The 27,726-nt window shown below is 32.8% G+C and overlaps 1 protein-coding gene and 1 long non-coding RNA gene across 3 annotated transcripts in view; one reads left to right on the top strand and one right to left on the bottom strand.

The window, feature by feature from the left end:
* LOC146998833 (uncharacterized) lies at positions 1–27,247 on the bottom strand. Its single transcript, XR_015039758.1, has 3 exons — positions 26,533–27,247; positions 12,355–12,391; positions 1–261 (listed from the first exon to the last, which is right to left on the bottom strand). It is a non-coding gene; the product is annotated as an uncharacterized LOC146998833 (long non-coding RNA).
* Positions 1–27,726, top strand: part of LOC146998832 (uncharacterized) — a 221,497-nt gene that overhangs the window by 77,022 nt on the left and 116,749 nt on the right. Inside the window, exon 2 of one of the 2 annotated variants that reach the window (XR_015039756.1) lies at positions 15,854–17,215. The exons of the other annotated variant lie outside the window; for it this stretch is intronic. The gene's annotated coding sequence lies outside the window, so the exon portion shown is untranslated. Of the gene's footprint in view, positions 1–15,853; positions 17,216–27,726 lie in introns of those variants that run through there. 2 annotated transcript variants of the gene reach the window in all.

Here is a 27,726-nt window from a genome sequence, read left to right on the forward strand (position 1 = left end):
AACCTCAAAATAGCTTTATTAAAAATTGCAAAATATAGAGACTTGAAACACCAAATACAATTAAAACAATTAAAAAAAAACAATTTTTACAATTAAAATTATTGTTTCTACGCAAAAACAAGTAGTTATGCCAGCGACAAGAAGGCAGATTTTTCGGTGCACAAAACTTTTACTTTGGGTCCCACTTGGCAAAAAGACACTGAAAGTGCAGAAACTGAATTCACTATTTCGCTAAGTTTCAAATGCAAACAAATATGGCAGCTATAGTAAAAAAAAATTAGGCTTAGCCGCACTTAAAAAACTTTTAAATAGCTAATAATTCTACAACTATTGCATGCAGATTAACTAAAGGCATAAGAACTTTAACTGGGAGATAAGAACAACATAATTCAATCATTTTTAAAGCAAAACATGCACAATTTACCAATATATAAAAATTATTTTTAAAAAAAACTGAGCTCACGCAGCTGAGTTACAAAGTGGGTATATTTGCTTATTTATACACTTTTGGTGCAGCCGAATCCAACCAAAAAGGTAGGTGCATAACTACATGTTATATCATATACAAAATTTCAACGTTTTGAGTCTACTCGTTTTTGATTTATGCGAGCTACATACTTACATACGTACATCTAGACATCACAAAAAAATCTGTCCTGAATCCATTTTAAATCCTTTTTGCAAACCGTTTTGGGAAAAAGAGTCCTTTATTCTGTTCTTACCTACAGATGTCATGCAAAAACATCGTTCATTGTATCTGATAGCAGTTAATATATGGGTATTTTCATTGAAATATGATACCCGAAAATTTTCATGGCTGCGACACTTCTTACAAAAGTACAACTTACTTCGTTTGATTTACTTACAACTTACTTCGTTCACTGTCTGTCTCATTATTTACAACTTACTTCGTACAAGGAAGTAAAAAAGTGAGTTCTCAAATATCAGTAAATAATTAATTTTATTCCTTTTGTTCTTTCATATTATAATAGTTTATCATTTATCAGTACAAAAACTGAGGTAATTAAAAAATTAACTTTTTAGATATTTTTAGTATTTTTTCATTAACGTTATAAGGTATTTTCTCCCTCCTTTCTGCATGCCTTCGTGGTGTAACCGTAGCACACTCGGCGCGTATTCGAGAGGTGCAGGTTCAAGTTCCGGCGACTCCTTTGCACATTTTTCACAGCTCCTTTAAAATAACCTAATGACTCTACAGTGGCGCTCGAACTAAAATGTTGTGAACGATGATTCTTCACAACCAGGATTTAACGATCGGGTTTCCTAATTTCCATTTGCCCTTTAAAAGGGATAATGTATTTTCTCTCTCCTTCCAGTATGCCTTTGTGGTGTGACGGTTAGCACACTAGGCGCGTATTCGAGAGGTTCAGGTTCGAGTCCTGGCAAAAGGCATTGCTCATTTTCAAAAATACCTCTCGGTGTATTATAAAAAAATGACCTAATAGATTCTAAAACGTAATTAATGAAAATCATTTCAACCCAAAATAGGATTTGCGTTAGTGAATTTTAGTTAAGAATAGTGGCTCCCCACTATTCTGAATATTATTGGAATAATTTAAAGATTAAATCCGATAGTATCTTAAGATGGTTTTGCAATCAGAAAACAAACTCATATTGATTCATCCTTATTTTCTTTACAAATGCCGAATATCTGTTTGCAAGTCTAATCTGTTTTCAAATCAAATGCCGAATATCTGTTTTCTATTTGAACTTGATCAAATAGTGTGTTAGTGTTTAATTCAAAAGATAATATTATGCATTGATTAACATTTCCTCTAACTTCTTTTTAACTAAGGTTGCCTATGAGCAACCCCTTTAATTCTGACTCGCAGCTTTTATTTTTAGGTCAGGATATGAATGTAATGTTAAGGCCAGGATATGAACGTCGGAAGGTTAAGGATATGAACCTTTAAACAATAGGATTTCTTTTGAAGCACAGCGGCATGACAATGATCAATAATCTTAGCATCACTAAGAATAATTTTCTGGGTTCTCATACTGAAATTTTCCCAGAGTATTAAAAGTTGTAAATGAAAACGTAAGCATATTATAAAGGAAAATGTAGCCGAAAAATGCTGTGACTGCTATTTAACTCTAAAGAGGGGTTATCAAAGAGAAAATGAGAATTAATATTGATTAAAATTGCATTTTAGGTAATTATTACTGATTATAATAGACTGCAATGTTTGAATATGAATTCTTTGAATATTTTTTTAAAAAATTATGATTGCGAAAATAGAAAAATAGTTTCTTGGATTGATTCCTTTCTCACAGAAGCCAGATGAATTCTGTTTTACTTAATGAAAACTAAAATTTATTTGCATATTAATCTGTCCTCTATGAGCACTTTATTTCAGTGATCTCTATTAATCTGCCATTTGTTTTTCTTAATTTAAATGCTTCAAGAATAATTAGAAAAGGACCTAATTCTCTTCTTGCCTTTAAATTCTTCATTTGTAAAACTGCATTTTCAGCTATAATCATGTGAAATAATTCTCTAAATATAATTCAGTGCAGAAAAAATAAGATATATAAACAGCTTGCAAATGGGATCACCACTTAGATTCTGTTTTAGAAATATGATGAAGCTTACGAAAAATCTAGGAAGCGAAGTAATTCCGTACAATATTTTATAATTTTTTATCAATGATCAACCTGTAAATATAATTTATCGACATGCAAATATAATTTAATAATTTAATGTGTACGTATATGTTACCGTGAAACACCGAAATTGGAGGATATCGACTTTCACCGGAGAATGACAACATTTACCACATACATCGGTGAAAGATCGAATATTGCATTACATTCTTGTACATTCGGACCCTCACCGGTGTTATGTCGACAATCACAGATATGCTCTGGTGTAGGTCGAAAAGAGAGTTCATAAGAAGTCATAATAGTTTAAGTTGTTGCAATAAATAAGATTTGAGTCACATAATTTAGTAAGCTTTTTATTACTATTATTTTATTTTCTCATTTAGAACGCACTGTATAATTAAGTAAGTTTTTAACTTCTATTATTTTCCTTTCTCATTTTCAATGTACTGTGTGTTTTAAGTTCTTATTTTAAGTCTCAAGTGCTTTTTTTCGTGACTGAATTACGGAGAAGAAATATATTCTTATATGTTCAACATTCACCGGTGAAAGTCGACATTCTCCAGATTTCGGTATTTCACCATAACATATGTTCTACATGTAAATATTATAATATATATATGCATGTATATGTGAGGAGAAGGTTCATTAGCGTCTGAGTGGTAAAGCCGCTAAACAGTGATAGTTCGGTCCGGAGTTCGCATTCCAGTGAACGGAATGGCTGTATGGGCGTTTACGCTCCCCGGGGAAAGCGATTAGAAATACGATTTGTATGCGATTGAAATGCGATATTAATGTGCAAAATTGATATAATTTTGAATATTTGTTTCACCTGTTCATTCGTGCTTTCCCAGTGCTCGGGTACCTTGGCAAGGTCGGGCGGCTCCCTCTCCAAGGAGGGTCGAAAGACTGAGCAAAAGTGCCTACTACTTACTGACTTGGTGTGAACCCCAGGGTACCAGGTCGGTCTACAGACCCAGTGCATCTTATTTAGTTAAGCGTTGAATAACTCTACCTACATCAAAATGAGTTCTAAAGACATTCTCAAAGAAGGACAGGCATATATTGCCACCTTAGAGACAATATTGACAAATTCTGGCATATTCTGGCATAAACAAGGCAGTAGCCGCTGATATTCGACATCAATTTCAATTGATGTTCAACCTTCTAACTGAACAGTGTGTCGAGATGGCACACATGGAAGGACAAATTCATCAAACGCCAGACATTAAAGACTCTTATGCGGACGTACTTAAACGTCCAGCTCGTGACCGATCCAAAACATGGAGAAAACCAGATAAACAACATGTCACTATTTTATACCCCACAAATGAAGGGGATAAACCAGACAACATCAGAAAGAAGCTCTTAAAAACTATTGATCCCACAAAGCTCCACATTGGAGTGAAAAGACTTAAAAATGAGGCAAAAGGTGGTCTCTTAATAGAGACCAATAAAGCGGAAGACATAGAGACGCTAGAAAATGAAATAAATACTGTACCAGAACTTAAAAAGGACCTACAAATTGTTCGTCCTACACGTAGGCTTCCTAAAATTATAATATATGATATTCCAAGGGACTTGACTAAGGAAGAACTTAAGGAAGCCATTTTAGCCCAAAACGAAGGCATCGATGGTGATGGCCTACAGGTTAAATTTCCTATCAAGCATAAGAACAGAAATCATTGGGTTTGTGAAACCTCACCGGAGGTTTTCAAACACTTACTAAGTTACGCAAACTGTGCGTTAATTGGGAACGTTTCAATTTAAGAGAATACATCAGACCAACGCAGTGTTTTAAATGCTGCCAATACCGACATATTTCTAAACAATGCCAAACAGAAGAGGCATGTGGACATTGTGGAGAAGTGGGACATTCCCACAAAAATTGTGACAATAACTACCAAAGATGTATTCATTGTGCAGAAAGAAATGCGAATAGTGATAAGCACCTTGACGAGCAGCACTCAAGTTTCTCAAAAGACTGTCCTAGCAGACAGCTAGAAATTGAAGATCTTCGAAGAAAAATCAATTATGGCTAGAGAACTTATTCAAAATATAAAAGCGTTGCAAATTAATTTAGCGAGATCACATGTCGCAACAGCACAACTAAAGACTTGTATCTTTGAATACGACTTGATTTTTATTCAAGAACCATACTGTATCAATGACAAGCCGTCTGGCTTTCCGACTCAAACATTTTTTCTCCAAATGACCACCCCAAAACAGCCACAGTGGTGGTTAACCCACGACTTACGGTTCTGAATACTTACGCTTCTTCTACTTTAAATGTTATTACATTAAAGATTGAACATAGGACAATAACCATTTTTAACTGTTATACTCAACCTATAACGGACTTAACAGATTTAACTACTCTGTTAAACTTAGCTGAACGTTACTTTGACGATCAACATGATCTTCTTCTCCTTGGCGACTTAAACGCGAAAAGTGTGCTCTGGGGCTCCCCCTTCAAGGATCCCAGAAAACGCACACTTAGAGAATTCTTAACAATGCATAGACTGGCTGTTGAAAACGATCCGGATGGTCCCCCTACCTACAACTGCACAAGGGGAAAGAGCTGGATTGATATTACAGCTTCTAGATCAATCTCTTCCACGTCTTTCATTCATAATTGGAAAGTTATGGACTGTATCACTTTAAGTGATCATTGTTATATCTCTTTTGAAATTACGTATCAACATTCTAGCTCAACTCAAAGAGTCAAATATAAACTTACACAAATGGATTGGCTCTTACTGAAGGCAAAAATTGGTCACTTTTTTGGTTCAATGGAATCTTACTTGCCTAAAGATACAGTTGATCTTAATCAACTTATAATTAAGTGGACTCAGAAAATACAGGAATACTGTGACTTGGCAACCCACGCCAAGGGAAAATATGTTAAAACTCAACACAAAGGTGTCCCTTGGTGGACCCCGGAACTCTCAATATTACGAAAAAGAATCCTCGCTTTGAGAAAGCGTTATCACAAATGTATTCATGATGACGAACTAAGGGCACACTATAAGCAAGTCTATGAAAAAGACCTTGCTCTCTATAAAAGAAAGCTTATGCAAGCCAAAAGAACAACCTGGAAAAGATATCTGGAGCGTCTAAGTCCTAGTTCACCCTTCGGGGTACACTATGACATTGCTAAGGGGACTATGCAATCCCCTCTACAATTAAAAGCGTTACTCAAACCAGATAAAACCAAGACTTCCACAATAGAAGAAACTATACGTTTCCTAATGGATTACCACTTTCCTAAAGATATAATCAGCGAAGACACGGAGTTTCATACGACAATTCGTAACAACTTAAGGAATCCATATAATTCAATAAATGATGTTCCGTTTACGATTCCAGAAGTGGAAAATGCTATCAAATCCCTCAATCCAGGCAAAGCACCTGGAATGGACAATATATCTAAAGAAATTATAGCTGAAGTTTTCTATGCTAACCCACAATTACAAGTAGCGTTACTTAATGAACTCTTCCGTCGAGGAATATTTCCTAACTGCTGGAAGACAGCGAAATTAGTATTATTCTCAAAAGAAGGAAAAAATGGTGAGCTTCCTGATGCTTACCGCCCTATTTGCTTGCTTAACGCATGGAGTAAAGTCTATGATAAATTAATCACTAACAGATTGACTTATTTCTTAGTATCGAATTCCAAATTAAGTGAACAACAATATGGCTTCACGGCAGGAAAATGCTCAGCAGATGCCATCAAGGACAACATAGTCTCACAAATAGAAGCAAACCGACGTAATAATAATTACACCAACGTTATCTCTTTGGATATCAAGAGTGCATTCAACAATATTTGGTGGCCGTTCCTACTACAGGAACTCCGCAATCTGGGATGTCCTCTAAATATTTATAAAGTTATTGAAAGTTTATTGGATAATAGACATATAATCTATGAAATAAATAATGTTCAATACTCCATAAAACAAGAAAAAGGATGTGTACAAGGATCCAACTCTGGACCACTATTCTGGAATATAGTAATGAATATAGCTTTAAAACTCGAATTTGAAGATGGAATCCACATCCAAGCTTATGCGGACGACGTTTCACTCCTAGTAACAGGATCTATGCATATGCAAATTCAAACCAAGGCAAAGTTGGCGCTTCAAAAACTATCAGAATGGGCACTCAAGTGCAAACTTCAATTCTCTCCCGAAAAGTCAAAGTCTATGTTTATAGCAATCAAAAAGCGTGGTGCAGCCTATTCAGCACCGACAATAAAGATGAACGATCATACCATTAAGCAACAAAAATCCATTCAATATCTTGGAATAGTCATAGATGAATGCCTTACCTGGCTACCTCATCTAGATTATATTAAATCTAAAGTTTGTAAAATAATGAACAATCTTCTTAGATTACTTGGGATGCCCAAACCAGTTCTGAAAGAACTTTATAAACGTGCAATAGAGCGTACCATAGTATACACATGTCCTGCCTGGTGGTACCCACCTACGGTAAAAATGCGAAACAAAACAAACTCTATACAACGCATAGCACTTCTTGCAATGACCAAAAGCTATAAGACTGCCCCTACTGCAGCTCTTCAAGTGATTGCTGGAATTATGCCGCTTGATCTTAAATTGGACATGGAAAGCATCATCCAACGTACCAAACGAGGATGGACTGACTTTAAATATGAGGACTTAGAACTTTCACGGGATCAGATTGAATTCCCAGTACCTAAATGGCATTCTCATCCAGCTCATATTCAAGTCTTCGGATGGGACAACAAGCCTCCAATCAATAAAGGTTTAGAAATTTATACGGACGGTTCAAAAAGTGAAGACGGCACTGGAGCTGGCTTCTGTTCCTTCATGAATGGAGTTTGTCACGATCAATTTATGTTTAAACTGGATAAGACTAGTACAGTATATCAAGCTGAAACTTTAGCATTAAAGTCGGCATTACTATGGTTAAAATCACACCCCAGTCCTGCGCATATATATTCGGATAGCCAGGCTGTTTTAAAGTCTATCCATAAATACAATATCTATAATCAGAACATTATCGCCATAAAGAAATTACTGGCTTTTACAAAAGCAAAGCTTCATTGGATAAGAGGACACCAAGGCACTGCCGGCAATGAAAAAGCCGACGAGCTAGCCAAACAAGGGATTTACTCGAACACGTACCTAGACTGCAAGATCCCTATGAGTAATAGCATCAGGACGACAAACGTTCACACTTCTACCGAATGTTTCGGAGAAACGGCATTTCAGTGATTTTTTTTAAATCAAGTTATCACTAATCACGGAGCCTTTCCGATTTATATTAACAGATTCAAACTAAAGGAATCTACATGCAAGTGTCAATGTGGTAGTGAATCCGCAGATGCACTTCATATGATTATAGACTGTTCCAGTGTATCAACAAAACGTAGAGAAATTTTCAAACAAAATATAACTTTAGAAACTCTAAAACAACTAATTAAGAACGACAAGGGACGATCTTTGTTATCAAGTTTTATGGAATACATATACCATAATGAATCAGATCTGTACTTATAAATTGATTGTATTATATAATATTATTGTACTTATATTGGAATACTCATATCACAATGAATTAGATCTGTACTTGTAAATTCAATCGTATCATGTAATATCTTTGTACTTTTATTTGCCATGTTATTAATCATTTAATTATTGTAATACTTAATATTGATTCTTTACTTTGTTCTTCCTATCATTCTATGTTGCATTGTATAACTCAATTTATGTTCAAAAAATAATTTGTTTTGTAAATATAAAAACATGCTATGTAATGTATTTTTTCAATAAAGACGTTGGCGAGGCCAACACATCTCCTAGTCAGAAGACCTCAAAATTCTAACTAGGTCTTTCAAAAATTCTAATTGGCATTATTTGATCTTTGAGCTCTTGCTCCAAAATTGAAAATTTCCTTAGCCTATTGGCTCTGGTGATACTTCTGCTTAAGAAGTGCGGACCAGACAATCCATTTTCATGTTGTATGGGCGTTTACGTGGTTTTCCCCATGTATAACGCATATACGATCCAGTTTTGCTTAGAAAGTCCTCTACAGAGGCATCCTTACCCTTAGGCAGATAGCCGTCGAGTGCTTTGCTATATTTAAATAAACCACAACAAACCATATAAGTAATTTAAAAATCGCTTTATTTTATATATGCTTATAAAATGTATATATATATGTGTGTGTATGCGTAATTAAAAATTTTCTAATTGCTTCAGAACCTAACATTTATATTGATATTATATACATATACATACATTAATGAACATTGTATATTTAAGATTTTTTTCTTTCATATTTTATACCTGGTAGAGACATTAGGTATTTTTTTCCGGAATCAGGCAAAATGAAAATTAACAGAGCCTTCGCCGGGAATCGAACCACGGACCTCTGACAATACCGGCTCAGCGTGCAGAGCCACTACACCATGAAGGGATGCTAGGAAGGCACGAGAAATACCTTACATACTCCCCTTTTGAAAGGGCGACTGAGGTTTTTAGGGGACCCAATCGCCAAATCCTGGGCGCAGAGAATCCTCATGAAACACCCTTTTAGTTCGGGCGCCACTTTAGAGACATTAGGTATTTTTTTCTGGAAGCAGGCAAGATGAAAAATTAACAACGCCTTTGCTGGGAATCGAACCACGGACCTCTGACAATACCGGCTCAGCATGCAGAACCACTATACCACGAAGGGATGCTAGGAAGGCGGGAGAAATACCTTATAACCTTGTTCTTTATTTTGTTGCATTTATTTATGCCTATATACATACATATAAAAAAAAACATAATAATAGGCTAAAAATTAAAAGCAAAATTTTTAAACCCGTCCTGCACTATAGATATGTGTGTATTGGACGGCAGAATTTAGGGAAGTTGAAATTTTTGGAATTTGGGAAAGCACCGAGTGTCAAAATTAAGGGATGAGAAGTATTTATGATTTAGGGAAAGCACTGGGATCCAAAGTTTAGGCATGGTTAAAATTTAGAACTTACAAAAGCGCTTTGCAGCAGAATTTAGGACCTGTAGAGGCGATACCAGGCGGTTTCAAGCGCCAGCCCTAGATAAAGCCTTAAGTATATATGTGGGAGTTTATTTATTCAGGACTCATATTAGTTTGAAGCATGTGCAAGAAATAAACGTAGGTATAGTAAAAAACTAAACTATTACAATTCAGGCTTAATTCAGAACGCTATAGGAGCAAGACAAAATTTAGCGAAACCACTTGGGTTTCGTTGCCAATCTTGTGATACATAGCCAATAACGTATAACACACGCTATTAAGTTAGGCTAAAATTATCATTACTGATTCTAAGGCATTTTAAATTAATGTAGCAGACTGCGCTGCTCCCTGACCTTCTAATTTGACCCAGTTTATTAATTTTCGCAGACTGTTATTATTACAGAAATTTTATAAAAACTAAGCTTGAACTTTCGATTATGTCGAAAAGAGTTTCCAATTCTGGAGTTACAAAAGGGATCTACAAAGCGAAACCATGTTTAGAAGTCCATTAAACAAAATGTGGAATTGCTGCAAAAAATGCATACAGGCATATTCGTCTTAAAATTATGTGAGGAGTATGGCATTGGAAAGTCCACTGTATATGACACAAGAAAAAAGAAAAAGGAACTTTTTGAATTTTTTGTGGGAGCATCTTAAACAACTTGCATTGAACGAAATGTTTAATAAAGTAAACAAATATTAAGCTTTCTTTTGTAAATTTTGATACCCTTTAGATCATAATTGTTCTTTATTTCATAAATTACAATTTCATAATTTTAATTGTATAATTTCTGCATGCCATCTTACCAGATTTAAATTGATGATCTATTATTAGAGGGACCAAAAAGTAATGTCGTTTCTACGCATGTCGACAACAACGATAGACAACAACATGCTAAGGGCAGAAGTGGACGCAAATCAATGTCAAACAATCGAGGAACTGTCAAACACTCTTAACCAACCTTGGTCGACCAAAAACATTTAAAGCAGAATGGAAAAATAAGCAAAGCAGGTGTTTGAGTCCCCCATAATCTGTCCGAAGAGAACAAGGCCAACCTATCCATCACACGCAATGTATTGCTTCAACGGCACCATACAGAACCATTTTTTGATCGCTTGATTAGTGGAGACAGAAAAATAAGTCCTATATGATAATCCAAAACTCAAAAGGCAGTTTTAATAGGGGTTACAAAGGGTTTACATCCCGAAAAGGCACTTCTGGGTATTTGGTGGAGTATTCGTGGAATTGTTCATTTTGAATTGCTGAAATCTGGAAAAACTGTTAATGTAGACCTTTATTCTGAACAATTGGATCTAGTGAACCAATCTTTAATTGGAAAATATCCGGCGATTGTCAACGGAAAAGGCGTCATTCTGCAACACGACTGTGCAAGACGAACACTGGAAAAACATAATGAATTGGGGTGGGAGGTACTGCCTCACCCACCATATTCGCCCGATATCGCACCCTCGGATTTCCATTTATTCCAATCCCTACAACATTTTCTTAGTAACAAAAAATTTCAAAATTTTGATGATGTCCAAAATGCCATCTTGAGATATTTTACTCAAAAACCAATTGATTTTTATTGATCTGGGATTGAAATCTGCATACTAGATGGCAAAAGGTTGCTGATAACGAGGGTGATTATATTATTGCTTAAAAATAAAAACTTGTTACAAATTTATTTGTTTGAATTTAATGTAAGAAAGCAACATTACTTTACAGCCCCCCACAGGATTTGGAAATATCCCAAATCCGGAATCAGCTAGTGCGGATTTCGAACTTTGTACTGTATTTATTAATACTATATGAAGAGATACTTTTTTAAATTATAAAAAATATTGCTTAAATTTTTAATGCATTTTATTCTCACTTTTTTGAAGTGTTTGTAAGAGTAAATTTTTAATTTTGCAATGTTATTGTCTGTTATTTTACTTCAATATTTATAATTAAATTTTATATACAACAAAATTTATTTTGTAGATTTCAAAATTGTGCATCATATACATATTTAATACTTCTAAATATGTCAAACAATACATAAAAAGTATTATAAATTAAACATGCTTATCTTCTACTACAGAAATGTTTAACAGCAACAAAATTTAATTATAAGATTTTTCTTTTCTTTCATGTTTGCAGCAAATGCAAGAAATAAAAATAATTCTGAAGATGTTTTTTATGTTGAAAGGTATCTAGTGGCATTAACTGCATAAGATACTTTTAAGCAAGTTGTAGCTTATATTTAAAAGAGTCGCTGATATTATCATCCAAGCCTCATATTTTCAAACTACAGTAAATTTTTTTATAAACATGAGGTTTAGAATAATCACTTTCCTAAAAATCAAATAATGACACAAACATCAAGTTCTTAGGAGCCTGAATTAATCAGAATCACAGAAATTCAGTGGTTATGTAGAAATTATCCACAGCAGGACAACTCAGAAAGTTCTGGGGACAAGTAAAACATGCACCAAAAATTTTGGAATCATTTGCCATGATCTTTATTAAATAAATTTAAGATGATTTCTGAAAATAAAAATTCAACTTTTTTTAAAATTAAATACTGGAAAGCACTTTCCTGTTTTCTCACATGTGCTTAAAATTCTAATTTAGAATGCAGTTGTCAAGAACTGAATTTATTGCCTATGAAAAAATATTTCATTTTCAGATTAGATATAAAAGAATTTTTTTACCTCAGTAGTACATAGAGACTTCAAACTGCAAAATGTCCTGCAAAAAAGAAATAAAAATGCATTTCAATAGTCAGTACATAACAGAATATGCTATACAATATTTACATATAAGTTGCTTCAAAGGACTAAACTGGGAAGTAAATTTCTTCTGAAATTTAAGATGAATATGAAGAAGGTATACAATAAATAATTATGAAACTAAATTGAAGACCTTTAACTAAGAATTTAAACATGCTGCTAATTAATGTATACAGAATCATAGCCTTTAGTGCAGTAATAAGGAATAGCAAATGTAATAAACAGTAACTCTTTAATCAACACTAAGAAAACTGCTGAAACTGAACATAAAACACTAAGTTAATAATTTCAGAAACAGTTACAAAAAAATAATTGTTTAAAATCTTTACATATAACAACATAACACTGTTGGGCATAATAACAATTCAGCCTTTTAGGGCATAGTACATGCAGCAGAAAAGGTTTGAGATGGCACACAATTTGCTCTCAGTTCAGTTTTATATCCCTTTGGCCAGTGAAGGCAAACTCATTAGTCAACAGAGTCAATTATCAACAGTTCAGCACTGTATTTATTAATACTTGTATTCTCTTTTCAAGTATCTTCTTCCATTCATTCTCTGCATATGTCCAAACCATCTTATACCTTTCTCAACACTACATCTTTTTTCGCTCCACAACACTCCCTAAAATTAACTCAATATTTCAGTTTTTAAGTCTTAGTTAAACTATATATATATGTCGAATAAAACTTGATATTATACTTAATAACGATACTATTTTATTGATAAAAGAGAATTGCAATATATTGAAAAACTTGAATCGCAATAATGACTAACAAAACACTAATGTAAACAATGGCCTTGCATCTTCTTGAAAAGTTTGCATTTTGTATGTTGTTTTTCATTTTAAGCCTTATTACAAGTTTTCATGAATAAGATGACTTCTCTATTTACTCTTGACAAAAAGTTCATGCTTGAAAATTATTGATCGTATGAATATGTAGACTCGAATAAGAAAAACATCAAACGTTAGATTTTAAGCTGATTACATGAGTCGGGAATAATATTATTCCACATGTTTTCCTTCTCCAGATTACTTGTGCTGTGAACTAAGCACACATTTATTTTTCTCCAATGTTTCTACATCAGCACTTAAAATGTTCAAATTTCAAGTTTCATAATTTTTTTTTTTTTTTTAAATTCAGCAATTGATTTCAGAGTTGCCAATGTGAATATTAAACAGAGAAATGCAATTCCGTTGCACTAGTATTAAGAGGTTTTTTAACAAAGGCTAATGTTGCTTTGCTGATTCAGAATTCCTGAAACCTGCTGAGAAAAACTTCTGTCATAAAACTGTTGTTTTGAAATGGCAAATGTCAATATTAGATCTATTTTCTTGAGAATGTTTCAACAGGCTTGGAAAGTGAACCAAAGTTTCTGTTTCAAAAATCTTGAGCAGAAAGAGATAATTTGCTTTCAAATGAAATAACTTCTTCCAACATCAGAAAAATTGTGTTTCCTCTTCCCTATAGGAGGTTCGAATCCCGCGAACGGGCTGGCTGCATGGGCGTTTTCGTGGTTTTCCCCATGTGTAACGTGTTAAAAATGAGCCAGTTTCCCTTAGAAAGTCCTCCACGAAGGCATCCCTCCTCTTAGGCAGATAGCCCTCGAGGCTTTGCCATAATCACACACACACGCACAAACCTCTTCCCTATAGTTTTTTGATTAAGCTGATTTAGATGAGATGTAACGTCTACCATAAAATAAAATTTTTGGATCTACTGATCATTCATTAGTTCTGGATTATAAACACTCATTTCAAGGAGTAATGCTTTAACTTCTGTTAATAAGGATGCAAAACATTTCAAAACATTTCCTCTTGATAACCAACGCACTTTATTATTCAGCAGAAGATCTGAGTACTCGCTCTCCATTTCAACTAAAAATTCTTTAAACTGGCGATGATTAAAAGCTGTAGTAATAATGAGGTTAACAATAATATAATTATGAATTCCATAACTTTGCAAATTTCTTCTGGAAATGTCCAGCACAAAGCGCTTCTTGATGAATGATACAATGGTAAGTAAGATCTTGTCACTGATTTTTCCTTTCAAAATAATAACAAAAACGTTTCTTACCCCGGTCATTCTTTTCGCCCTGTTTGTTGCAACTGAGACAAGTTTATCGAGATTTGGTGATCTACCAGGAGACCAGAAGAAAAAGCAGAGTTGGCAGCTGTGGTTTATAAATATAAAAAACTATTTTTATTCGAATCCTGGTATATACCAACATTTTCTGTACTTTTTTTGGTTTAATTTATAAAGTAAGTTCAAAAGCAATCTAAATAAATATATATATGCATTTTTCAAGTACTGAAAAGGAAGGGCATGATGGGAATGATCTTCTAGCAATGGTGAAAGGGGTGGAATAGGGCAAAATAGGTTGAGAACCACAATGTTAGATCTTTTAAGTATTAGTTAAAAAAAAAAATAAGTTTGAAGCTTTACACGGCATTTAATTATTATTAAATGAAATTTGTTTACATCTAATTAGAATTTCGGAACACTTCCGCAAAGAACCCGGCAAATGTAAACATCGCCAACTTTGGCGATAATAGTTCAAACCTGGTAATCCGGCAGATTCAACCTATTCGCTTGTAAGAAGGTTGCAACCATTCCTCTAACGTTCATTTTGTTGAATTATCACCGTCATTGTTCGCATTTGCCAATTTAAATTATTCTTCACTTATTTATTATTATTTTTTTTTTTGTATTTTCACGTTATTATTTATGAACTTTTAACAAATAGATAGAAATATTTTCATATAATAAAGGAAGTTTTCGGTGACAGATGCTAGTTTGTGGAAGAAAATATGGCGGGAGAGGGGTTAATGATAATTGGTAACATGGCTGTTAACGTAGCGTTAAGCACACAGAATCATGAGGTTTCCAACCGATAAAATATTTTGACTTCATCACCTGCCAAAATATGCATTTTAAATAATTAATTAAGTAATGTTTTTATTATTGGTATGGTCATCTAAAATTATGAGAAAAACAATATTTATGGCTTAAAACTTTAACCAGATAATATATTGTTAATGCTTTTCCAACAATAACATTTGAGAAGATTTCAGGTGTGACACACAAAGAGATGATTAAACTGAAATAAAAAGTATTATTGATTCTCTAAAATGACAGAATAGTTTTATGGATACTCAAAGTCATCAAAATTAGCAAACCACTACTTGTGTAATGAATCCAAGTGCAAATGACTCTTCAAAAGTTTTATTAACAATGCTACTGAATAGAATTTCAATACTGAAAATTATTGGCACTGTCAAATATACTATGAAAGACAGGCAGTTGTTTCAACATAAAATGCTTTAAACTGTTTACAAGTAAATTGATAAAAATAACATTGAAAAACTGTTTATGTAAAATGGATGTATTAAAAGTCATGCATTCATTAATTTATTACAGGCACATGGCTCTTATTGAACTAAGACTGTCACTGAATGATTGTTTGGAATCGACATTTCTTGCTGTCTGAAACCTACTTCACCTATGATGTAAATATGCAGTTGTGGTTCTCACTGACATAAAGTTTAGCCACTCCTGATCGATTATATATGTCTACTGTATTTATACCTATTATACTAATTATCAGATACAATTTTGAGAATATCAACAAGCAAAACACTTAAAAATTTAAAAAAGACACTTGTAGTAGAAATATTAATATTCTATATGAATTATGGAAAGTACATGTAATGAATAATACCATGACCAAACACTTAAAAAAAAGAATAGATTAAGTATTTCCTACCTCGATACTTGAGAAAGCAATCCTGTTACACAACACATAATTAACTTTTGATTACATGATATTACATATTACATATTTAGTCCTACGAGTGGTTAAGAAGGCTGAATAGTGGTAGTTCAATCTCGGCTCAAATCCTGAAAAACGAGCTGGTTGTGCAGGTTATTTTTTTCGTATGTGTTTTGTGAATTTTGTGACATTTTCGTGGTTTTCCATGAGCCTATTTACCCTAGAAAATATTCACAAAAGCATGCCTTTTTCAGCTAGCTCTCACATGCTTTGTATATTGAATTAAGTACACACAAACCCTTCTTAATTTTAAAATGATAAAGTTATTAAGTTCACATTACATGCAACGAAGCTTTTTACAAGCCAGGATACTTTCTTTAACAATTACAGTGCTAATTAGTGCTGTACTTCTCAGTTATATGTGAAATAACATCTCAGTGTCACTGCTTGTGACACATTTGTTTCACTTAAGTCTTCTTATGCAGTCATAAGCATGAAATAAACAAAACAATAACATTTGAGAAGATTTCAGGTGTGACACACAAAGAGATGATTAAACTGAAATAAAAAGTATTATTGATTCTCTAAAATGACAGAATAGTTTTATGGATACTCAAAAACTCATGGTTATGCATGAAAAACCTAATCCATACATCCTTGGTGACTGATATTAACATAGTTTTTATGCTGCATTTGTGAACTACGCGGTTAAATTGAGTGAAATTGTGACTAAATTTCAGAAGACTTATAAAATTATGGTGTGAAAATTTAAATGTGAAATTAAAATCAAGGATACATTGGACAGAACAATCAAAAAAGAAATGTTGTCCATAAATATATTAATAATAATTAATGATAAAATGGACATTTAAAATATTCATATAATAAATATATACAATTAGTGTAATTAAAATAAATATATGCATTTAAAAATGATCTAACTTGGACCATATTTGCAATTTTTGTAATGTTATTAAATATGGACTTTAAATAAAATTTTTAGCAGCATACATCATTTGGGTTTGTTTAAATTATGGAAAAGCATGGGAGAGATATCTGCCTAAAAGAAAAGATGCCTTCAAGGAGGTCTTTCTGAAGGACACTGGTTTGAATCCACGTTACATATTGGGAATACCATGAAAACAATCATACAACTTGCCCATTAGCTTGGCTAACTAAACTACCAGAGTTCAGTCACTTTACTGTTTAGCTGCTGATGAGCTGTATATCAGTTGCAAAGCAGTGCACAAAAAATGATATATTCCTTGGTTCTCGTTATGAGTTACACAGGGTTCATAGCCACATTTTAGTTAAAAAAATAAGCACTTTTCAAGCACATTTTAAGAAAAAAAATAAGCACCTGTCTAATGACATTATACACAACTGCATAACCTTAATTAGACTTGTAATTTAAAATATGAGAAATGCAGTATTTATTAAGAGAGAATAAGCATTACCTCAACCATGGAAAATAATTACTTTTTTTTTTCCCTTTAAATTTTAAATAACAGTTCAATTTACAGAACTAGTTTACAATGAGAGAAAAAAAAAAAAAAAAAAAAAAAAAAACTATGCAGAACTAAACTATATTACAAGATTTAATGATGAAATTTCAGTTCAAAATAGAGAAAATAAATAATAATAAGGCATATTTATTGTATTTGCTTGGAACCTAATAATAAATACAATTTATTTTTCCACTCATATTAATATTTAAATAATTTAAATCTAAATTCTGAATATTTTCTAAATTTTCATTGTATATCAGTTTTCTCTTAACAGATATTGCAAGCAAAGTAATTTAAGTAAAAAAGAGGAACATTTCTGAAATCAGAAGACAGAAATTTGCTTCATGCAGTCATCCTTTAACAGTAAAAGCTTAACTAAGCCGCATACTTGGAAACTGGCGAATATTCGGACAGTTGAGCGTAACTTGAAAAAGAGGAGCGGAGGGGGGGGGTTGACTGTAGCCACTTTTTAGATTTTTCCGCTAAATAAATGCTTTTGACATTTTGATATGTGAATCATATAAAAATAAACCAATGGAACTGAAAAATATTCTGCTTAGCAAGCACAGTAAAACTCTTTTAAGTGTTCATAAACAAATCTCAAACAGAACATCAAAATTAATTAATTAATTATCTCTGCGAAATATCGCAAACGTTATTGCACAATACGTGTGCCATAATTCTTCCCTACGTGATATTACGCAATCGGAATCAACAGCTGCTGAAATTGGGAGAATAAAGAACTAAATATGAGTAACTGGGGTGTTTTTCATTCTAATTTTCAACAGACGGCGTTAAATTTCCGCAATAGAATCATTCTTCGCTTGGGTTGGTAGACCACAGAACTTTTAGTCCTATTCAATCCAGATTGGAAAGTGACAAAAAAAAAAAAAAAGTCCGTTGCTTGTTTTGCAGCGAACTTGTAACAGTTTCAATATTTGAGATTTTGCGGAGAAAGGGGAGAACCTCCCAATCTTCGCACTATATAATGTATTGGCCAAAAAAAATTTAATTATTTTGACTATTCGATTACTTCCCCTTTATTTAAGCCATTCCGAGTATTATTCCTAAAACGCTGTGTTAAAATACAACCATTTTTGGAAGTTTACTATACTTCAGCAGTTACTGCAACTGTTATTATAAACATTCATACATATACTCATAATATAAGCATAATGATCATAATAAACACAAATATGAACTGACCAAGCGGAACGAGAATGCAAATTATTAAGATCTGGATAGAAATTTAAACGTGTATAGTATTTGGGTGAGAGGAAAAGAATGCCGAATGTACCGAAATTTTCTACTGCTTTCGCAATTCTTTGACCAATATAACGACGGGCACCTGTCTGTACTCTTTGTGCGCACCAAAGGTTATGTTAATGCAGAGAAAGGGGGAAAAGCTATTTCCGGGAGTATGATTCACCACCTGACATTCAATATTAAGAAAAGTTGTTTATTTAGTTTCGGCTTTGGTAGGGGGAAAATAGCGCGTTCATTAAAAAAAAAGCACTAAAAGCAAAAAATAAGCACTAAAAACAAAAAAATAAGGGCTTTAAAGAAAAAGTAAGCACCTATAAGGGCCTTTATATTTTATTTTCAAATATAAGGACTTATAAGCACTTATAAGGACCGCTATGAACCCTGGTTACATGCAAAAAAGCAAGTCTTAATAAAAATCGATATGCCAAATGTAAAGTTAATATGTTGGTTTTTTCGTGCAATACATGAACATATACATAAAATTTAAAAAAATAAGTCAGAGCAGAATATAATTTATTACTAAAAAAACTTTTATGTAATCAGTTGCAATTAAGTTTCTATTTAAATGAGAATATCTATTCATTTCATTTATGCGATCATAATGGATTTTCAATCGTAGTTTTGGAAGTACTTTAAAATTATGCAATGAAGATATTAATCGTAAATTCACAATTTCTTTAGAAACTGCACTGTTAAAAACATAAATATTTTGGAATTTTATAATACTGAAAGATATTCAAAGACAGATCTCAATTTTCCCAAGAAATTGCCAAGAAAAAGGGTCATTATTACAAAGCTCAATATTACATGATTTTTCTACTTCCATTAAGCTTTACATATTGTTTTCTGTGCTAACTTGAATTAAATACAAATTTATTTTCGTGCATCGTGTTTAACCAGTTAATTTTGAATTTTCACTTTCGTATGCTTAATATATTGTTTTCTCTGCTAACGTGAATTTATGTTACTTATTCTTTAATTACTTTGATTATATTCTTTAAATATCATGTTTACGCGGCTTACTTCCATGTGTTTTAATATCTCATAACCAACGCCCATCAACCATAGGTGAACTTGGCGAGTAAAACAGCAACGGCGCCAACGGGTTCTCTGTGGATGAAAATTCAGAATTTCTAAATCAATCAAACACATTCATGAAAACAAGCAATTTCAAAAGTCATTATAATAACAGTAGTCAAGAAAGCATAAAGTTACCAGCAAGAAATCTCTAACAAAGTTAAAGATCATCCATATAATCCAATTGCTATATTAATCAAAATAAATAAGAAATTCAGTACAAAGTCTGAAATCCAGACGTCCATTATCCGAAATGATCTAAAATCCGGACCTCAAAACCACCAACAACATTTTTCTCCTAAGTTTTACGCATGCACATTTGATTCCACCCCCCTCCGAGCATAATAAAACATCTGGAGTGTGCCAATTCTTAATTTCACTTTGACACTAAATGAAATACATTGTTATTGAAGAAACAAAACTTTTAGCATAAATATGTACGATCAGAATCAGTAACTTGGTTTCATTCCTGCGTATCCGCTTTATGGTACACATCTCAAACTGAAACATTCCACATAGATACATCATTGATCTGACGCCAACCTTGGGAATCATTATTTATTATACTTTCCTTTCATCACCGCATGTTTATCAAAACATGACAACTTCAGTAATGACTCATGTAGCGATGCCTAAACAATTTTTGGTACTTTTCCGTTTTGCCGGCGCAAGCGATAAAGTCGCCAATAATGGTACAATCGATGCCAAAAGGAATATTCTTGCTGGTAACCTTTTACGCCTCATTTTCAAAACAAGTCGCAGCTTTTTCTTATCAGATTGATTGGTTTTTTCAATACTGGCATATAATTACATAGAATTTTTATCAGATAGTTCAGTTTTATGTCTAAGGCCATTTTCAGTAGTTAAGTCAATTAGGATGCAATCACAGCTCTTACCCGAAGCCGAAAATATAGAAAAGGTAAAGTCAAGGGTTAAATTCATCAATTCTAATAAGGATACATTAGCGAAGTAAAGCACTGCAGTTTTACATAATTTCTAAGTAAGCTATTCGTACGAATTGAAATATTTCTTGCATTTAAACTTGTGTTCCAAATTAAGATTTAACTTGAAATTAATGTAGATAATTACTGAGAGCATTAGATTTTTGTAGAGTAGTTTACGTGAGATGAGATAGCTTGGGGTCACGTGATATAAACCGGCGAATTAGGATTTTCAACCATGAAAGCATAGTAAATTCTTAAATTAATGTCTTTTTACAAATTTATTGTCTTTATTTATCGGCTTTTTATAAAGTTTTAAGTGATATTAAAATGTTTATGCCTTCAAAAAATGAATTCTTAGAACTAAGATTTTTTTAATATTTTTTATGTGTATACTGTCTGTTGTCGCCAATAAAGTCTGCTTGGCGAGATTTGCGCCGGCGAAACGGAAAAGTACCCAATTTTTCTTGTTAGTAATTGAATAATAAAGGTGTATGGTAACCTTATATGTTGACATTACGCTTGGCGATGATTACAGATTTAAGTTAAATGTGCTAAAAAAATGTTTACGAGGAAACATTTACCAAACATTTCTTTCCATGTGATAAAAATAGATTTTGTTGATGATACTCATAGACTCAAAGATTAAATTTATGGCTATTTGAATTAAGAATAATTGATTTGTTATTCACATAAACCCAGAACCAGCACCAGGGCTCGTATGGCTGCAGAGACTCGGAGAATTTAGGACCCACAGAGACTGCATCAGGCGGTAAGATATCTAGCGCCGGCCTTCAATAAGGCTGAAATATATGTGGGAATTTATTTATTCAGAACTCTAATAAGCCTTAAGCACGTGAAAGAAATAGACATAAGTATGATAAATAACAAAACTAATATAATTCAGGCATAATTGTCTCAGTGCGTGATAGAAGCAAGATAAAATTTAACAGAACAACTTGTCGTTAGTCGCCAAGCTCATGATGCATAGCCAAATATGTACAGTGAAGGATAGCTAAATTTGATGATGATAGCCACTAATTTTAAAGGTTTTCGGATATAGCAAAACAAAGGCGAAATTTTCCAATTAACGGATTTTGTAAAGAAATGTGGACAAGCTGTAATAAATGAGGATGATATAAAAGAAGTTTTCATTGTGATGACAATCCTTCTCAATCATCAATCAATTAATGAATGGCGAAATCTGTAGTATAGTTCTAGATCCAGAAAATACGCTACTGATAGTGAAGAAAGTGACAGAGAAGTTACTGACAACGAGAAAATTTTGATTGACAAATTAATCGGAATTCTCGAAACAGCAGTTACAGGACTTCAACAATGTAACTAAGCAAAGGATTATGCCTGTCTACAGAATTAAAGAGAATGTATTAGCGCAACAAACGGAGCAACTTAAACAACTTGCATTGAGAGAAATGTTTAATAAGGCAAACAAATCAATATTAAGCTTCTTTTTTTTTTTTTTTTTTTTTTTTTTTTTTGTAAATTTTGATACCCTTTAGGTCATAAATACTTCATTATTTCACGAACTTTATCCATGTACACGTCGATCTATTTTCACTTAAAAAAAAAAAATCCCCGAATTTCACAAAAATAGCATTGTGCACTCTTTTAACTTTATCCATGTACACGTCGACGTATTTTCACTTAAAAAAAATCCCAGAATTGCACAAACTTGCATTGCACACTCCCTTTACTTTGTCCATGTACACATTGATATATTTACACTTAAAAAGTCAAAGGAGCACCAAATTCTACAATATAGGGGAAAAAAATGCAAAATCTCAATAAAATACATTTTAAACCAAAAAATAAAATAACATAGAAAAGAAAAAACATGTTATATATTTAAGCACTACCAAAAGCAAATATTCACTTACCATGATTTTCGAGTTCGCTTCGTACACCCCGAGCCACGTAAAAATCAAAATATCAATCATACTCAAATGACTTTTTTCAAACCAGGTACTCTTTCTGATCGAACACTTCACATAGTGACCATCTGAACTTTTCTTCCTACAAACCCATTCAAATCCATCTAAACGATTTTTACGTTCGACTAGACGCATATCCTTCCTACATACAAAACACTTATAATGGCTACTAAGTAAACCTACATTTACACACCAGTCAATTAAAGCTCTTTTCCCCTTTTGCTCCAAATTGTACAGAAACTTCAAATTAATCTTACTACATTCGGCCATTCTACTGTCTAAAGAATCAAACCAACACACACCACAAAAACGCTTACAAAACATCCCATGATTCAAAATTTCCCAGAATCATGCACCTGATTATGTCACAATAGGGTTTCCATAACATTCAACTACTCAGGCTACCATAAATGAAACAACAACTTGGTGATAAATCAAACAACAACTTCACCATAATACAAGGGGTACCTTAAAGTCTACTCTACCCCAATTTTTTTACTTGCTATTTTCAAGTTGGCAATTTTGAGAAACGTGCAGAGCAGTGGGTGATTCTGCACTCTCCCAGTTTGTCGCAAGGGCTCTTATAGGATTTTACCCAAATTTTAATTAACATAATCTAATATTTTAAAGTTGCAATTGCATAACATTATAGGAAGAAACGTATTCATGGAAAGGTTGTTTCACATTACGGAAAGCTTCTATCAATCTACAACTTTTATTTATTTTTAATTAAAACAAATTTTAAGACTATTTAACAGGAAGAAAGAAATAAAATAGAATGGAAATATCCCCATTATAAATAATCAATAAAGATCCTGAATTATTAAAAAAAAGTGTGGAAATTTTTCTCTTCCTAAATATTTAACATTACTGGATAAATAGTAGCATTTAGGCTGATTAGCATATTTCAGCTAAATATCCACTGTATCCTTAATTCTTACTCATCTATTACAATATAAATATACCTAAGTTTGAAAAATAATATTAGGTACTTTTCCGTTTTGCCGGCACAAACGATAAAGTCGCCAATAATGGTACAACTGATGCCAAACGGAATATCTTCGCTGGCAAACTTTTACCCTTCATTTTCAAAACAAGTCGCAGCCATTTCTTATCAGATTGATTGTTTCTTTCAATACTGACATACAATTACATAGAATTTTTACAAGATAGTTAAATTTTTTGCCCTAAGACCATTCGCGGTAATTAATTACGATGCAATCACACCACTCACCTGAACGCAAAGATATAGAAAAGGAAAATCAAGGGTTAAATTCATCAAATCTAATGAGAATGCACTAGCGAAGTAAAGCACTGCGGTTTTACATAATTTCTGAGTAAGCTATTCGTACGAATTAAAATAATTCTTGCATTTGAACTTGTATTCCATAAGATTTAACTTGAAATTAATGTAGATAATTACTGAGAGAATTATATTTTTGTAGCGTAGTTTACATGAGATAAGATCACTTGGGGTCACGTGATATGAACCGGCGAATCAGGATGAAAGCAAAGTAAATTCTTAAATTAATGTCTTTTTACAAATTTATTGTCTTTATTTATTGGTTTTTTACAAAATTTTAAACCATACTAAAATGCTTATGCCTTCAAAATAAAAAATTCTTAAAACTAACATTGGTTAAATTTTTTATGTGTATACTGTATGTTGCTGCCAATAAAGTCTGCTTGGCGAGATTTGCGCCGGCGAAATGGAAAAGTACCCAATATTATAATTAAATTGTCTTGGACTAAATATCTCACAAGATTAGTAAAGTTCTGCTTCAAGTAAGAGAAAAGCAGTTATGTAATTAATTGATAATACTGTATTATATTCTACAAGACATCTTTGTGTGTTTTCCAAGAGGTTTCACCTTTCAAATTCTGCCCTGCTTCAGAAAATATGTTATAGTGTCAAAAGCTGTTAAATACATGATTTTAGAAATTTTCAGAAAGATCATTTCAAAAATTTGGTTAATCTTTGGAACATGGTAACAGGTAGTTTGGTGACATTTTGGTAAGGTGATAAAGGTTACTAGCTAGGATTTTAGCAATAATCTGAGAAGTACACAGTTCGAATCACAGATTATTTTGTCTCAGAGAAATGAGAGATCATGAGACATGTCATGTGACATTTTCCGGAAAATTCCAAACAGGATTTTAGCTAATAAGCACTTAGAAACAATTTCGCTGCTAAAGTGCAGAATCGCCCACTTATTTGTTTGGTGCTTTTTACAAGAGTAAGAAGAATTGGATTTTTGTAATTTTTTTTTTTTTTTTAATTTTTATTTTTTAAGTGAAAATAGGTCAATGTGTACATGGATAAAGTCATTTTTGTGTGCGCAATACCAAAGTGTGCACAATGCCATTTTTGTGCAATTCTGGGATTTTTTTTAAGTTATAATAGGTTGATGTGTACATAGATATCGTGTATATGCAATTCTTAAAAACGCAGCAAGCAGTGGGCGATTCTACACTTCCTCCCAATTTCGCACCTAATCTTCGTCATGATTAAGCACTTTTGTTCCATAAAAGTTCTAGCATAAGCGTAATTCGACTAGCAGATTGTTGGAAAAAATTTTGAGTAAAAAAAAAAAATAAAATAAAACATGGCTTTACTTCGTGAAAACAAAATGGCATCCAAAAAAAAAAAAAAAACTAGCAGGTTGCTGTAGCAGGGATGGTCGCCAAAGTTTCGCCAAGTTACCATAATCCGAAGATTCACCAAAAATTTTACTAAAAAATTCCCTTTTTCTACTTGCAAACTAATAACAAATTTAAGAGTTTCTAGTTTATTTACAGTGTGAGCTCCATCTAAGGTATTTTGTGCATTATGGCATTTTGTCCCATTTTTAACGAGCATTTTAAGCTAAACATACAGTTCTGAAGAATAATGGTCAACTTAATATAACATGTGACATGACGAAAATATAGTCAGCCTATTTTTGAACTTATACTTAACATCTGGATTTATTGTAAAATGAAGACTAAGAAAACGCATAATTCAAGGAAACTAACATTTTATACTTTTAGTTTCGCACATTTAAATATTCTGGCACTTTTTTAGGAAACTACACATATTCGATTACATTTGGATATCAAACATTTTACTTTAATTGTATATTGAATTCCTACATACAAACAGATCACGAATATAAATATTTTCGCTCTAGCGTAGAACTGAGTGCCCCTTCGCTTCACGACAACTTTTTTAAATTTTGGCGATGAAACCTTACTTCTGGTTACCATGATAGTTTTAACTCTGTTTTAGCTTCCTGATTTTATTTAAATGAAAATAGATTGATGTGTACATGGGCAAATTTAAGGCAGTGCGCAATGCCTAGTTTGTGCAATTCTAGGATTTTTTTTTAAGTGAAAACAGATCAATGTGTTCATGGACACAGAGTCTGTACAATTCTTTGACTTCTTATTTTTGTTTTGTGTAGCGACCATCAAGAAATTGTACCTTCCTGGTGCCGATCTTGGCATCAAAAAAAGAATCGCCAAAAAACAAGGGGCACCCAATTGTAAACTTTTACCAATATTTTGTGTATTTGAAAAAATATATATATAAGTGAATACATACACAGCAAGCCTTTTGAAGCGTTCTTCTTCATCACCCGCATCAATATCCATTGAAGTCTCGGAACTTTTAAAAAGAAAAGCACACGGTAAATAACACATTTGTTCATTGGCGCAAACACAACCAGCGAATCAGCTTTACGTTTCAACGTTGCCAAATCGCGCAATTTTCGACAAAACTATGCTGCCAAAATTCATGTGCTTGCGTTTTTGGGAAATTTTCCCTGCTCTTTTTTCTTAAACGCACATATGTTAAAATAACTTTTCTATTAAAATTAATTTATAATAAAAAGATCTTGCCCCCCAGATGGTATAGTGTTTAGGAGCTACTCTAATTTTTCATTATTTAATTTCTTCAAATATAATGCAAGACTCTAACATTTGGTGGCAACAGTTTGAAAAGTAAAACGAACATTTATAATAGTGATTCAACGGGGAGATCAGAGATCATTATTCGTTAAGTAGTGTTCGACCCGAGGGCCTTTACCACTACATGTTTATCAATCCCCTAAGGACCTGTAAAAGTTCGTTAAATTCCATAAACTGGAAAAGTCGTATGCATTTGTAATAAAAGTGCAAAGTCTTCAGTTGCGAAGAAGTTGATCAGGGGTGACGCTGTAGCCTTGGCTACTAATGTTTAAAATTAATTTATGACTAGTAACAGCATGAATTATAAACAAATAGCTAAGTTATTGCATTTTATTTTCCAGCTATCGAAATGCGACGCTACGAGCAACGTTTTGAAACCAAAACCTAGCAATCATGAATCAGAACTAGAACTAGTTGCCATTCAGCATAAAGAAATTTAAATATAAATATGAATATTAACAAAATATTAAAGTTAATTTTATAAAATAATTAAACACATGAACAAATATATGAAATAAAAAATAATTATTTCTCATGCAATAACTGGGCCACTACACTACTCCCCCACCAGTAACTAAGTTACGTTACGAAGATGGAGAAATAGGTAGTAACTAGTATTGCAGTGTTAACCACTATCAAAATAATTTAGTCAGTCCTTGAATCTAACAGGTAAACGTATAGTTCTGCCTGTGCGAGAAGGTTTTTGATTCACATCCGAATTTGAGTCCGGTCTCTGCAAATTACTGTAGTCAGGTTGTATCAACTGAGAATTTTCCTCAGCTAAAATATATGCTGGTTTCAGGCGATCCAGGGATACATTAACATGTTT

Source organism: Stegodyphus dumicola, chromosome 2 (assembly GCF_044657685.1).
Source record: "Stegodyphus dumicola isolate Sdum_Otavi_A_Nest chromosome 2, ASM4465768v1".
NCBI classification, from domain to species: Eukaryota; Metazoa; Arthropoda; class Arachnida; order Araneae; family Eresidae; genus Stegodyphus; species Stegodyphus dumicola.